Raw genomic sequence first — 14752 nt, forward strand, 5'->3', positions numbered from 1 at the left:
TGCGAAGCTTGCCAGTTCCACGCCAAGCAGATCCATCAGCTAGCTCAGGGCCTCCAGACTATACCGCTCACATGGCCGTTCACGGTCTGGGGGCTGGATATCTTGGGCCCATTCCCTCGAGCGCCAGGGGGCTACCGCTACCTCTACGTCGCCATTGACAACTTCACCAAGAGGGCGGAAGTGGAAGCCGTCCACACCATCCCAGCCGGTTCCGCAGTTAAGTTCATCAAGGGCCTCGTGAGCCGTTTCGGGGTCCCCAACCGCATCATCACCGACAACGGCTCGCAGTTCACCAGTAACCTCTTCAAAACATACTGTGCTAACCTTGGAACGCAGATCTGCTATGCTTCGATGGCGCACCCCAGGAGCAATGGCCAGGCAGTCCGTGCCAACACAGAGGTCCTGAGAGGCCTCAAGACCAAGACCTTCAAGAAGAAGCTTGAGGCCTGCGGCAGGGGCTGGCACAATGAGCTCCAGTCCGTGCTGTGGTCCATCCGCACCACCGCCACGAAGCCGACGGTCGAGACCCCATTCTTCCTTGTCTACGGAGCCGAAGCGGTCCTCCCTCACGAGGTCAAGCATCGCTCCGCATAGGTCCTGGCATTTGATGAAATGCAGCAAGATGCCACGCGGGGGATGGACCTCGTACTGGGGGAGGAACGACGCCGCGAAGCTGCATTGAGGGCGGCAAGGTACCAGCAGGCGCTGCGGCGGTACCACTGCCACAACATCCGCTCCAGGATGCTCGAGGCAGGCGACCTCATCCTAAGGCGGGTCCTCTCCAGGGAAGAGTTGCACAAGCTCTCACCCATGTGGGAGGGCCCGTTCAGGGTCGCCCATATCTCCAGGCCTAGCGATGCACGCCTGGAGACGTAGGACGGGGTGCCCATCCAGAATGCCTGGAACATCCAGCACCTCCGGAAGTTCTACCCGTGAAGCAGGGCCCAGTGCGTGTGAAGCAGGGCCCAGTGCTTGTGAAGCAGGGCCCAGTGCCTGTGAAGCATGGCCCAATGCCTGTGAAGCAGGGCCCAGTGCCTGTGAAGCAAGGCCCGGTGCCTGTGAAGAATTGCCGCCCGTGACACTCTCATGTAATAATGAGTGGGGCTGTACATGCCCCGGAGTCTCCGGAGAGCCGCCCTCGGGCCTCGCGGGCTCCCTCCCATGCCTAGTGGCAGCACTTAGCTCCGCGCTGGTGAGAAGACATCGAATACTAGACTAGGTGCCGGACGTGGCTTTTCATTTGCTTTCCGTAGTTGGCTCGCCTTCTCTTAATCAAAGTTTGCTTCTGGTGTTCCTTGCTGATTTGGTTTCGTCGCCTTCTACCGCCTTTTCTGAATCCGGTTCGCTTGTGTTCTCTCTCCCGCATACCTCGCGAGGGGGCTAGGCAGGTGCCTTCGCAAGGGTTTCTTCCTCCTGCGTTGGTCTTTCTCTCAGCCTTCAGTCTGTTTTCTCGTGAGGCACCCCCGTTCGAGCCCACAACCAGCACATCTCTCCTAATCCGTGCCCCTCGGGTACCGTGATATGAAGCGCTGGGTCAAGGCTCGGTTGAACGATAAGCCTCTTAGCGAGCCTCCTAACGAATTTTTGCAGTTCCTGAGCAACCACTAAGCCAAGACGGGCACGAGGAAACAAGTGCCTTGTGAATAAGAAGCTGACCCGATCACACCAGGCTAAGTTATCTCCACACAAAATAATGACACAGCACGGAAATAACAAGCATAGCATAATGAGTGAGGAATCACAATTCGGTACACGCCCCTTTGGGCCCTACTGGTTTCATTTTGATGCAGGAAAGAAAAGAGGAACAAAACAAAAGCGGCGCTGCGGTGAACCACGGGGGCAGGCCTCCAACGACGTCCGAGCTTAGTCGGATCCCTCCTCGCGCTTCACAGAGGCGCGACGACGATACGACCCGCTAGCACCTCTAAAGCGGGCGCGGCGGCGTGGCGGCTGGTCATAGCCACCGCTACTAGAGCTATCGCTAAGAGTTGAGCCACCGTAGCTGGACTAGGCACGGCCAGCGAGCTTGCCCTCGTCACGGCCATCGCCGAGACCGAGCACCTCCTCACCGTCGTTCGTCTCGGGGCAGCACCCGACGCGGCGACCATCTTCCCCAAAAACCCTCACATAGAGGGTCACATCACCGTCATACTTGAAATGGAGGGTGCACCGCTTGCCCAGGGCGCGCGCGCGGGCGAACGTCTGCCAACCACGGGCCAGAGCTATGTTGCTCGCGGAGGAGACTTCAACCGTGACCCAAGAAGCCCTGCTGTAGCAACCGTCCTCCTGCAGCCAGAGCCCGCCTGGACCAGGGGCTGGCAGCTTGCTGACGAAGAAGCGCGGAAGCTGGAGCCAGTTGCTGGCCGGATCCACCGACCAAACAACGAACTCCGGTAGCACCTCTGCTGAGTGGAAGCGTGGCCAGGGAGGCCGTGCAACCATGGCACGTCTCCCCTCATCGACGGGGCTGCCGAGACCGGATCGACCCCCACCGTGCGCATTGGCACCACCACGGGAGCAGGGGGCCATATCGGGAGTCTGGTGTGCTTGCGGGGACGGCCGCCCCGTTTAGGCTCCCGGGAGCCCAGCCCCTCGCGAGGGGCCTTTCCTTTCTCCACGGCGGAGAACCTCTTCGATGACGCCATTGGAGTCGGTGGCGGAGCAGAGGAGGAAGAAGCAGACGGAATGGGAAGAGATGGGCGACGGGAGCTCTGCCCCCCTCCCCATTTATAGCAGGAGAAGGCCAACCAGCACCGTCACGATCACATGTAATGATGGTTTTCCTTGCATTTCGCAGGGACTTGTCAAGTCGGGCAGTTGCCAAGGCAGCGCGGGGAAGCGGAGACGCCCACGTCCAATCAACCGCCACGCATCAACCGAGGATGTAGGCTTTTGGGGCCCACGGCGCTCCGCGCTTGATCCTTTGGCTTCGCCTCGAAGCCAAGCCCGAGCACGCCTTGGGATCAGGGGATTGTTGGGGAACGTAGCATAAATTCAAAATTTTCCTACGTGTCACCAAGATCTATCTATGGAGAAACCAGCAATGAGGGGAAGGAGAGTGCATCTACATACCGTTGTAGATCGCTAAGCGGAAGCGTTCAAGTGAACGGGGTTGATGGAGTCGTACTCGTCGTGATTCAAATCACCGATGATCCTAGCGCCGAACGGACGGCACCTCCGCGTTCAACACACGTACGGAACGGAGACGTCTCCCACGTCTTGATCCAGAAAGGAGGAGGGAGAGGTTGATGGAGATCCAGCAGCACGACGGCGTGGTGGAAGTAGCGGGATTCCAACAGGGCTTCGCTAAGCGCTGCGGGAGGAGGGAGATGTGTCACGGGAGGGAGAGGGAGGCGCCAGGCCTTAGGTATGGTTGCTCCTCCTTTTCCCCACTATATATAGGTCCAAGGGAGAGGGGGGAGGCGCAGCCCTTGCCCCTTCCTCCAAGGAAGGGTGCGGCCAAGGGGGGGAGGAGTCCATCCTCCCCAAGGCACCTCGGAGGTGCCTTCCCCCTTTAGGACTCTCCCCTTTTTCTCTTCTCTTGGCGCATGGGCCTCTTGGGGCTGGTGCCCTTGGCCCATATAGGCCAAGGCGCACCCCCTACAGCCCATGTGGCCCCCCGGGGTAGGTGGCCCCACCCGGTGGACCCCCGGGACCCTTCCGGTGGTCCCGGTACAATACCGGTGACCCCGAAACTTGTCCCGATGGCCGAAATAGCACTTCCTATATATAATTCTTTACCTCCGGACCATTCCGGAACTCCTCGTGACGTCCGGGATCTCATCCGGGACTCCGAACAACTTTCGGGTTACCGCATACTAATATCTCTATAACCCTAGCGTCACCGAACCTTAAGTGTGTAGACCCTACGGGTTCGGGAGACATGCAGACATGACCGACACGTTCTCCGGTCAATAACCAACAGCGGGATCTGGATACCCATGTTGGCTCCCACATGTTCCACGATGATCTCATCGGATGAACCATGATGTCAAGGACTTAATCAATCCCGTATACAATTCCCTTTGTCTAGCGGTATTGTACTTGCCCGAGATTCGATCGTCGGTATCCCTATACCTTGTTCAATCTCGTTACCGGCAAGTCTCTTTACTCGTTCCGTAACACATCATATCATGATCAACTCCTTGGTCACATTGCGCATATGATGATGTCCTACCGAGTGGGCCCAGAGATACCTCTCCGCTTACACGGAGTGACAAATCCCAGTCTCGATTCGTGCCAACCCAACAGACACTTTCGGAGATACCTGTAGTGCACCTTTATAATCACCCAGTTACGTTGTGACGTTTGGTACACCCAAAGCACTCCTACGGTATCCGGGAGTTGCACAATCTCATGGTCTAACGAAATGATACTTGACATTAGAAAAGCTTTAGCATACGAACTACACGATCTTTGTGCTAGGCTTAGGATTGGGTCTTGTCCATCACATCATTCTCCTAATGATGTGATCCCGTTATCAACGACATCCAATGTCCATGGTTAGGAAACCGTAACCATCTATTGATCAACGAGCTAGTCAACTAGAGGCTCACTAGGGACATGGTGTTGTCTATGTATCCACACATGTATCTGAGTTTCCTATCAATACAATTATAGCATGGATAATAAACGATTATCATGAACAAGGAAATATAATAATAACTAATTTATTATTGCCTCTAGGGCATATTTCCAACAGGGATACTGTCGGCGTTCTGGGAACGGGGGTCCCCAGACTTGCCTGCTTGCGACCCACGACATGGCTGGGCTGGCAGGTCTGTACAACCTATCTTCATCGACAAGACATTCAAGACCCTCGCGAGGGGCCAAGCCTCCCGAGGCGGATGGTGCAAGACCTCCTCAGGAGCGGCCTCGCCAGGCAGGCTCACGAGGGGCGGAGAGATCAAGGCAGGGCAAACCCCGCGAGGTCCTTGTGATTAACACTCACAGGTCACATCGCCATGTAACCAACATCCAAAGAGTTTACTAGAGTCAATAATCTAGTTCACATCACTATGTGATTAACACTCAATGAGTTCTGGGTTTGATCATGTTGCTTGTGAGAGAGGTTTTAGTCAACGGGTCTGAACCTTTCAGATCCGTGTGTGCTTTACAAGTCTCTATGTCATCTCCTAGATGTAGCTACCACGTTCCATTTGGAGCTATTCCAAATAACTGTTCTACTTGGAGTTATTCTAAATTGTTGCTCCATTATACGTATCCGGTATCTCTATCGGAGCTATCCGGATAGGTGTTAAGCTTGCATCGACGTAACCCTTTACGACGAACTCTTTTACCACCTCCATAATCGAGAAAAATTCCATTGTCCACTAGTTACTAAGGATAACTTTGACCGCTGTACTGTGATCCATTCTTGGATCACTCTTGTACCCCTTGACTGACTCATGGCAAGGCACACTTCAGGTGCGGTACTCAGCATAGCATACTGTAGAGCCTACGTCTTAAGCATAGGGGATGACCTTCGTCCTTTCTATTCTGCCATGGTCGAGCTTTAAGTCTTAACTTCATACCTTACAACTCAGGCAAGAACTCCTTCTTTGACTGATCCATCTTGAACACCTTCAAGATCATGTCAAGGTATGTGCTCATTTGAAAGTACCATTAAGCGTTTTGATCTATCCTTATAGATCTTGATGCTCAATTTCCAAATAGCTTAATCCAGGTTTTCATTGAAAAACACTTTCGAAATATCCCTATATGCTTTCCAGAAATTCTACAGTGCTCCCGCTCACTTCTTTGGAAATACAAGTTTCTCATAAACTTTGTATACACCAAAATCTTTGATCATCAAAGCATACATTCCAACTCCGAGATGCTTACTCCAGTCCTCAGAAGGATTGCTGGAGCTTTGCATACTTATTAGCATCTTTCAGGATTGAAAAAACCTTCTGGTTGTATCACATACAACCTTTCCTCAGAAAATAGTCGAGGAAACTATGTTTTGACATCCTATCTGCAAGATTTCATAAATAATGCAGTAATCGCTAATATAATTCCAACAGACTCTTGGCATCGCTACGAGTGAGAAAGTCTCATCGTAGTCAACTCCTTGAACTGGTCGAAAAAACATCTTAACGACAAGTCGAGCTTTCTTAATGGTGATACTTACCATCATTGTCCGTCTTCCTTTTAGAATCCATCTGTACTCAACAGCCTTACGACCATCAAGTAGTTCTTCCAAAGTCTATACTTTGTTTTTATACATGGATCCTCTCTCGGATTTTATGGCCTCGAGCCATTTATCGGAATCCGGGCCCACCATCGCTTCTCCATAGCTCGTAGGTTCATTGTTGTCTAGCAACATGACTTCCAAGACAGGATTACGTACCACTCTGAAGTAGTACACATCCTTGTCATCCTACGAGGTCTGGGAGTGACTTGATCCGAAGTCTCATGATCAATATCATAAGCTTCCACTTCAATTGGTGTAGGTGCCACAGGAACAACACTTTGTTCCCTGCTATACACTAGTTGAAGTAACGGTTTAATAACCTCATCAAGTCTTCACCATCCTCCCACTCAATTCTTTCGAGAGAAACTTTTCCTCGAGAAAGGACCCGATTCTAGAAACAATCCCTTATTGCTTTCGGATCTGAGACAGGAGGTATACCCAACTGTTTTGGGTGTCCTATGAAGATGCATTTATCCGCTTTGGGTTCGAGCTTATCAGCCTGAAACTTTTTCATATAAGCGTCGCAGCCCCAAACTTTTAAGAAATGACAGCTTAGGTTTCTCTAAACCATAGTTCATACGGTGTCACCTCATCGGAATTACGTGGTGCCCCTTTTTAAAGTGAATGTGGTTGTCTCTAATGCCTAACCCATAAACTATTGTGGTAATTCGATAAGAGACATCATGGTATGCATCATATCCAATAGGGTGCAGTTATGATGTTCGGGCACACCATCACACTATGGTGTTCCAGGCTGTATTAGTTGTGAAACAATTTCCACAATGTCTTAATTCTGTGCCAAACTTGTAACTCAGATATTCATCTCTATGATCATATCATAGATCTTTTATCCTCTTGCCACGACGATCTTTCAACCTCACCCTGAAATTACTTGAACCTTTCAATAATTCAGACTCGTGATTCATCCAGTAAATATACTCAACATCTACTCAAATCATCTGTGAAGTAAGAACATAACGATATCCACTACATGCCTCAGCACTCATTGGACTGCACACATCAAAATGTATTACTTCCAACAAGTTGCTTTCTAGTTCCATTTTACTGAAACCGAGGCTTTCAGTCATCTTGCCCATGTGGTATGATTTGCATGTCTCAAGTGATTCAAAATCAAGTGAGTACAAAATGGTCCATTTGCATGGAGTTTCTTCATGCATATATACCAACAGACATGGTTCGCATGTCTCAAACTTTTCAAAAACGAGAGAGCCCAAAGATCCATCAACATGGAGCTTCTTCATGCGTTTTATACCGATATGACTTACGTGGCAGTGCCACAAGTAGGTGGTACTATCATTACTACCCTATATCTTTTGGCATGAACATGTGTATCACTACGATCGAGATTCAATAAACCATTCATTTTAGGTGTAAGACCATTGAAGGTATTATTCAAATAAACAGAGTAACTATTATTCTCTTTAAATGAATAACCGTATTGCGATAGACATAATCCAAACATGTCTATGCTCAATGCAAACACCAATCTCGATGGTAGAGGGAGCGTGCGATGCTTGATCATATCAACATTGGAAACACTTCCAACACATATCGTCATCTCACCTTTAGCTAGTCTCCGTTTGTTCCGTAGCTTTTATTTCGAGTTACTAACACTTAGCAACCGAACCGGTATCTAATACCCTGGTGCTACTAGGAGTACTAGTAAAGTACACATCAACACAATGTATATCCAATATACTTCTATCGACCTTTCCAGCCTTCTCATCTTCCAAGTATCTAGGGTAATTCTGCTCCAGTGGCTGTTCCCCTTATTACAGAAGCACTTAGTCTCAGGTTTGGGTTCAACCTTGGGTTTCTTCACTAGAGCAGCAGCTGAATTGCCGTTTCATGAAGTATCCCTTCTTGCCCTTGCCCTTCTTGAAACTAGTGGTTTCACTGACCATCAACAATTGATGCTCCTTCTTGATTTCTACTTTCGTGGTGTCAAACATCGCGAATATCTCAAGGATCATCATATATGTCCCTGATATATTATAGTTCATCACGAAGCTCTAGCAGCTTGGTGGTAATGACTTCGGAGAAAAATCACTATCTTATCTGGAAGATTAACTCCCACTCAATTCAAATGATTGTTGTAGTCAGACAATCTGTGCACAAGCTCAACAATTGAGCTTTTCTCCCTTAGTTTGCAGGCTAAGAAAATCGTCGGAGGTCTTATACCTCTTGACGTGGGCACGAGCTTGAAATCCCAATTTCAGCCCTCAAAACATCTCATATGTTTCGCGATGTTTCAAAACGTCTTTGGTGCCTCAACTCTATACCGTTTAACTGAACTATCATGTAGTTATCAAAACGTGTATGTCAGATGTTCGCAACATCCACAGACAACGTTCGAGGTTCAGCACACTGAGCGGTGCATTAAGGACATAAGCCTTCTAAGAAGCAATGAGGACAATCCTCAGTCTACGGACCTAGTCCGCATAATTGCTGCTATCAACTTTCAACTAATTTTTCTCTAGGAACATATCTAAACAGTAGAACTAAAGCGTGAGATACGACATAATTTGCAAAATCCTTTTGACTATGTTCAGGATAATTAAGTTCATCTTATGAACTCCCACTTAGATAGACATCCCTCTAGTCATCTAAGTGATTACATGATCCGAGTCAACTAGGCCGTGTCCGATCATCACGTGAGACGGACTAGCCAACGTCGGTGAACATCTTCATGTTGATCGTATCTTCTATACGACTCATGCTCAACCTTTCGGTCTTCTGTGTTCCGAGGCCATGTCTATGCACATGCTAGGCTCGTCAAGTTAACCCTAAGTGTTTTGCATGTGTAAAACTGTCTTACACCCGTTGTATGTGAACGTAAGGATCTATCACACCCGATCATCACGTGGTGCTTCGAAACGACGAACTGTAGCAACGGTGCACAGTTAGGGGAGAACACTTCTTGAAATTTTAATGAGGGATCATCTTATTTACTACCGTCGTTCTAAGCAAATAAGATGTATAAACATGATAAACATCACATGCAATCAAATAATAGTGACATGATATGGCCAATATCATATAGCTCCTTTGATCTCCATCTTGGGGCTCCATGATCATCTATTACAAGGACATGATCAATCTCATACATCACATATATCATTCATCACATCCTTTTGGCCATATCACATCACATAGCATACCCTGCAAAAACAAGTTAGATGTCCTCTAATTGTTGTTTGCATGTTTTACGTGGCTGCTATGGGTTTCTAGCAAGAACGTTTCTTACCTACGCAAAACCACAACGTGATATGCCAATTGCTATTTACCCTTCATAAGTACCCTTTTCATCGAATCTGATCCGACTAAAGTGGGAGAGACAGACACCCGCCAGCCACCTTATGCAACTAGTGCATGTTTGTCGGTGGAACCTGTCTCATGTAAGAGTACGTGTAAGGTCGGTCCGGGCAGCTTCATCCCACGATGCCGCCGAATCAAGATAAGACTAGTAACGGCAAGCATATTGAACAAAATCAACGCCCACAACTACTTTGTGTTCTACTCGTGCATAGAATCTACGCAATAGACCTAGCTCATGATGCCACTGTTGGGGAACGTAGCATAAATTCAAAATTTTCCTACGTGTCACCAAGATCTATCTATGGAGAAACCAGCAACGAGGGGAAGGAGAGTGCATCTACATACCCTTGTAGATCGCTAAGCGGAAGCGTTCAAGTGAACGGGGTTGATGGAGTCGTACTCGTCATGATTCAAATCACCGATGATCCTAGCGCCGAACGGACGGCACCTCCGCGTTCAACACACGTACGGAACGGAGACGTCTCCCACGTCTTGATCCAGCAAGGAGGAGGGAGAGGTTGATGGAGATCCAGCAGCACGATGGCGTGGTGGAAGTAGCGGGATTCCAACAGGGCTTCGCTAAGCGCTGCGGGAGGAGGGAGATGTGTCACGGGAGGGAGAGGGAGGCGCCAGGCCTTAGGTATGGTTGCTCCTCCTTTTCCCCACTATATATAGGTCCAAGGGAGAGGGGGAGGCGCAGCCCTTGCCCCTTCCTCCAAGGAAGGGTGCGGCCAAGGGGGGGAGGAGTCCATCCTCCCCAAGGCACCTCGGAGGTGCCTTCCCCCTTTAGGACTCTCCCCTTTTTCTCTTCTCTTGGCACATGGGCCTCTTGGGGCTGGTGCCCTTGGCCCATATAGGCCAAGGCGCACCCCCTACAGCCCATGTGGCCCCCCGGGGTAGGTGGCCCCACCCGGTGGACCCCCGGGACCCTTCCGGTGGTCCCGGTACAATACCGGTGACCCCGAAACTTGTCCCGATGGCCGAAATAGCACTTCCTATATATAATTCTTTACCTCCGGACCATTCCGGAACTCCTCGTGACGTCCGGGATCTTATCCGGGACTCCGAACAACTTTCGGGTTACCGCATACTAATATCTCTATAACCCTAGCGTCACCGAACCTTAAGTGTGTAGACCCTACGGGTTCGGGAGACATGCAGACATGACCGACACGTTCTCCGGTCAATAACCAACAGCGGGATCTGGATACCCATGTTGGCTCCCACATGTTCCACGATGATCTCATCGGATGAACCATGATGTCAAGGACTTAATCAATCCCGTATACAATTCCCTTTGTCTAGCGGTATTGTACTTGCCCGAGATTCGATCGTCGGTATCCCTATACCTTGTTCAATCTCGTTACCGGCAAGTCTCTTTACTCGTTCCGTAACACATCATATCATGATCAACTCCTTGGTCACATTGCGCATATGATGATGTCCTACCGAGTGGGCCCAGAGATACCTCTCCGCTTACACGGAGTGACAAATCCCAGTCTCGATTCGTGCCAACCCAACAGACACTTTCGGAGATACCTGTAGTGCACCTTTATAATCACCCAGTTACGTTGTGACGTTTGGTACACCCAAAGCACTCCTACGGTATCCGGGAGTTGCACAATCTCATGGTCTAACGAAATGATACTTGACATTAGAAAAGCTTTAGCATACGAACTACACGATCTTTGTGCTAGGCTTAGGATTGGGTCTTGTCCATCACATCATTCTCCTAATGATGTGATCCCGTTATCAACGACATCCAATGTCCATGGTTAGGAAACCGTAACCATCTATTGATCAACGAGCTAGTCAACTAGAGGCTCACTAGGGACATGGTGTTGTCTATGTATCCACACATGTATCTGAGTTTCCTATCAATACAATTATAGCATGGATAATAAACGATTATCATGAACAAGGAAATATAATAATAACTAATTTATTATTGCCTCTAGGGCATATTTCCAACAGGGATACTGTCGGCGTTCTGGGAACGGGGGTCCCCAGACTTGCCTGCTTGCGACCCACGACATGGCTGGGCTGGCAGGTCTGTACAACCTATCTTCATCGACAAGACATTCAAGACCCTCGCGAGGGGCCAAGCCTCCCGAGGCGGATGGTGCAAGACCTGCTCAGGAGCGGCCTCGCCAGGCAGGCTCACGAGGGGCGGAGAGATCAAGGCAGGGCAAACCCCGCGAGGTCCTTGTGACGTGATCCATGACGATCGAGACCAGGCGGGTGCCAGCGCATGCAGTGTCCTTGTTTCCCCTTTGGTGCCAAGGTGGCAAGCACAGACGCGGAGTACCCAGGCATCAAGCAAAGGTTTCCATATTGGTGCAGCGAGACCAAGACCAGAAGGACAGCAAGATGGAGGTCACCATGGAGCCCAAGACGGCGTCATCACTAGAACCTTTGGCAGGCGAAGACCACCTTTTGTCAGGATAACTTGTCCTATCTGTCCCCTTTCAAATTGGCCGTTGTTGGCTCCCTTCCCGCTCAATATTTGGGGAGAGGATCAGGGCCTATATAAGTAGAACTAGCCACCACCGACGACGGGGACAACAAGAGAGGATCGACCTCATCACAAGTCGAGAGCGGATCCAAGATCATCTCACCCACACAAGTTCACTAAGCACAAGAACATCTCAACCTCAGGAGGCTGTTCTTCCCCTTGTACTGTTCATCATCAGCCCAAGAGGCAATCCACCACCACCACACTGAAGTAGGGTATTACACCACAACGGTGGCTCGAACCAGTATAAATCTTGTGTCTTTCTGTGTTGTGAGTTCGTTGAGTTCGTCTGCAAGATCTTAGAGAGCTAGGGCGTGGATCGATAGGGAGAAAACCTTTGCGCGCATCCCAGTGTTCGAACCTCAAGGGTTTGCCAGAACCTGTGATCCGACACCTGTAGCTCTTGTATGATTCCAGCCCGTTGTAACTTCCGGCCCATGATGTCTTTCGGCCCATACGAGGCCATTTGTAACTCTTGGCCCATTAACAGCCTGTGGTGAATCTGGCCCGCAATGAATAGTGTACCGCTTTATACCCATTAATGGCCCATTATTCCATTGGGCTATTTCCAACCCGTGTTATCTTTCGTCCTTATCAGGGCCCATTTATTCTTGGGCTCATTTCCAGCATTCGGTTACTTACGAACCGTCACTAGCCTTTTCTGCTTGTGGGCCAAATTCAGCCTGTGGTTACAATCGGCCCGTTTGCGGCCCGTTAATCCGTTGGGACAATTTCATAGCGTCATCAAATACGGCCAATTAACGACGGCCCGTTATTATCAGCCCATGAACGGATGATTCCAAATCTAGCCCGTTTATGACCCATAATGCGGTATATTATTGGCCCATGTTTGGCTGATCGATCATACAACCCATAGAAGGCCCATTGATGCTACGGCCCGTAGAAGGCCCATTGTTTCTACGGCCCTTAGAAGGCCCATTGTTTCTATGGCCCATAGGAGGCCCATGGTAACTACAGTAAATATGTAGCCCATGGTTATTGTGGCCTAGTTTTAAAGAATAGGTTATTGCGGCCACTAGCAAACCACGGAAAAAGAACTCCACTGACTACAAGCAAACAAATAAACAAGACAACAAGGAAATAAATAAGCAATCAACTTACGCTAGGCTATCATGGCTATTACACATATTACATCCACTGGGCATCAAAGTTCGCCACTAGTGCAAATATAGGGAATAACGCAACATATCATATATACTGGTTGTCAAAGTTGGCGACCAGTGCAAATAAACGCCGCAGCAAAACAAGTCCAGAACTGAAACCACTTCAGAAGAGCTCAAGAAACAATATCCTGGGTACCCATAATGCGGGCAAGATGCTTAGCAAGCTTATTAACTTTCTCTTGTTTGGCGCTTAAATCCTCCAGCACTTGTTGTTGCACCAGAAAGTATGCATCTACATTCTGCAGGGACTTCCTCAGTCCTTCGGCTTCCTGTCGCATAACATCTGATCGATGTCTTTCAACTTGAAGTTGAGACTCAAGAAGCCGAACTGATTCAGGCAGCGAGTTCGAAGAGCTGGTGCCAGCAGTAGTAGCCAGTAACTCGAACACTACATGAAGACAAGACTTTGGGGCTGTCTCAGTGTCTTCAATATAGTTTTTATCAGCTTTCTTGGAGACCAACAGGGATGTCTCACTATCTTGTACCTTATTTGCATTACTTCCTTTATCATTGCATAATGGGGGTACTCTTCTCCAATATTTTATCTGCGTTCTAAAAGAGAAACAAACAAACACATCACAGGTTTACCATGTTGTATATGAAACTCATTTTGGTAAACCAGTTCAGTAGTAAGGTGGACAGGATAATAGCATGAAACAAACGTATATCTATGTAGTATGGTCATTGTATGGTCTATATCATTCTAGTTTATGTTGCCAAATCAAGATAGAGACATTTCGAATCATATCTATTTAAGACAAAGCAGCATAGACAAAATATAAGTGTGGGAAACTACACAGCAATAACAACACTTGTAATATGCATGGCATGAGAACATAACTGTTTATTCAATTGAAACTAAAATCAACATAGAGCAGGTTACAACAGCAAACCAGTTAAAGAAATAGGTTTAAATCATACCTGTTGCGCCATTGGAGTTTCAATTCCATCCTTCAAATTTGAAAATAGTTGGTATGAGTAAATACAGTAATGCAAGAGCAAAGGAGTATGAACCATAGCTACAGAACCTAACCTGAGAACAAATCTTCTTCTCCTTTAAGCGTTGAGTTGGGATTCAGAGTGTTGGTCCTCGTGCTTTGGGCACTGTAGTTCCCTTACTAAATGCTCGTGTTTGGGTGCTCTGTGGTGGAGACGGTGCTGTGTAAACTGGAACTGGGTTACTATCTGCCGGGGTTGGGGTTAGAAGGGGTGTAGCTGGTTCTCTGTCCAACTGGGTAGGGGTACAATCTGCGTGAGTCTGGGTTATGTGTGGTGGGGCTGGTTCTTGGGCAAGTACAACCGTGGTTCTATCTGCATCGACAGGTAGCACGATCTTTTCTAAAGACCGTGTTTTAACTCCCTCAAATACTGCCATCACCCCGTCCAATTGAAATGGCTGATAAACAAGAAAAGTAATTGAATGTACAGACATTGTAAGATAGACAGGTGCAATGGATAGTAGGGAAGTAAACAGGGCATGAAATAATTCACATTTATGTTGTCTAACCAAACAGATTA

The sequence above is a fragment of the Triticum urartu genome, chromosome 5A, assembly GCF_056163025.1.
Source record: "Triticum urartu cultivar PI428250 chromosome 5A, HENAU_Tu73, whole genome shotgun sequence".
Taxonomy (NCBI): domain Eukaryota; kingdom Viridiplantae; phylum Streptophyta; class Magnoliopsida; order Poales; family Poaceae; genus Triticum; species Triticum urartu.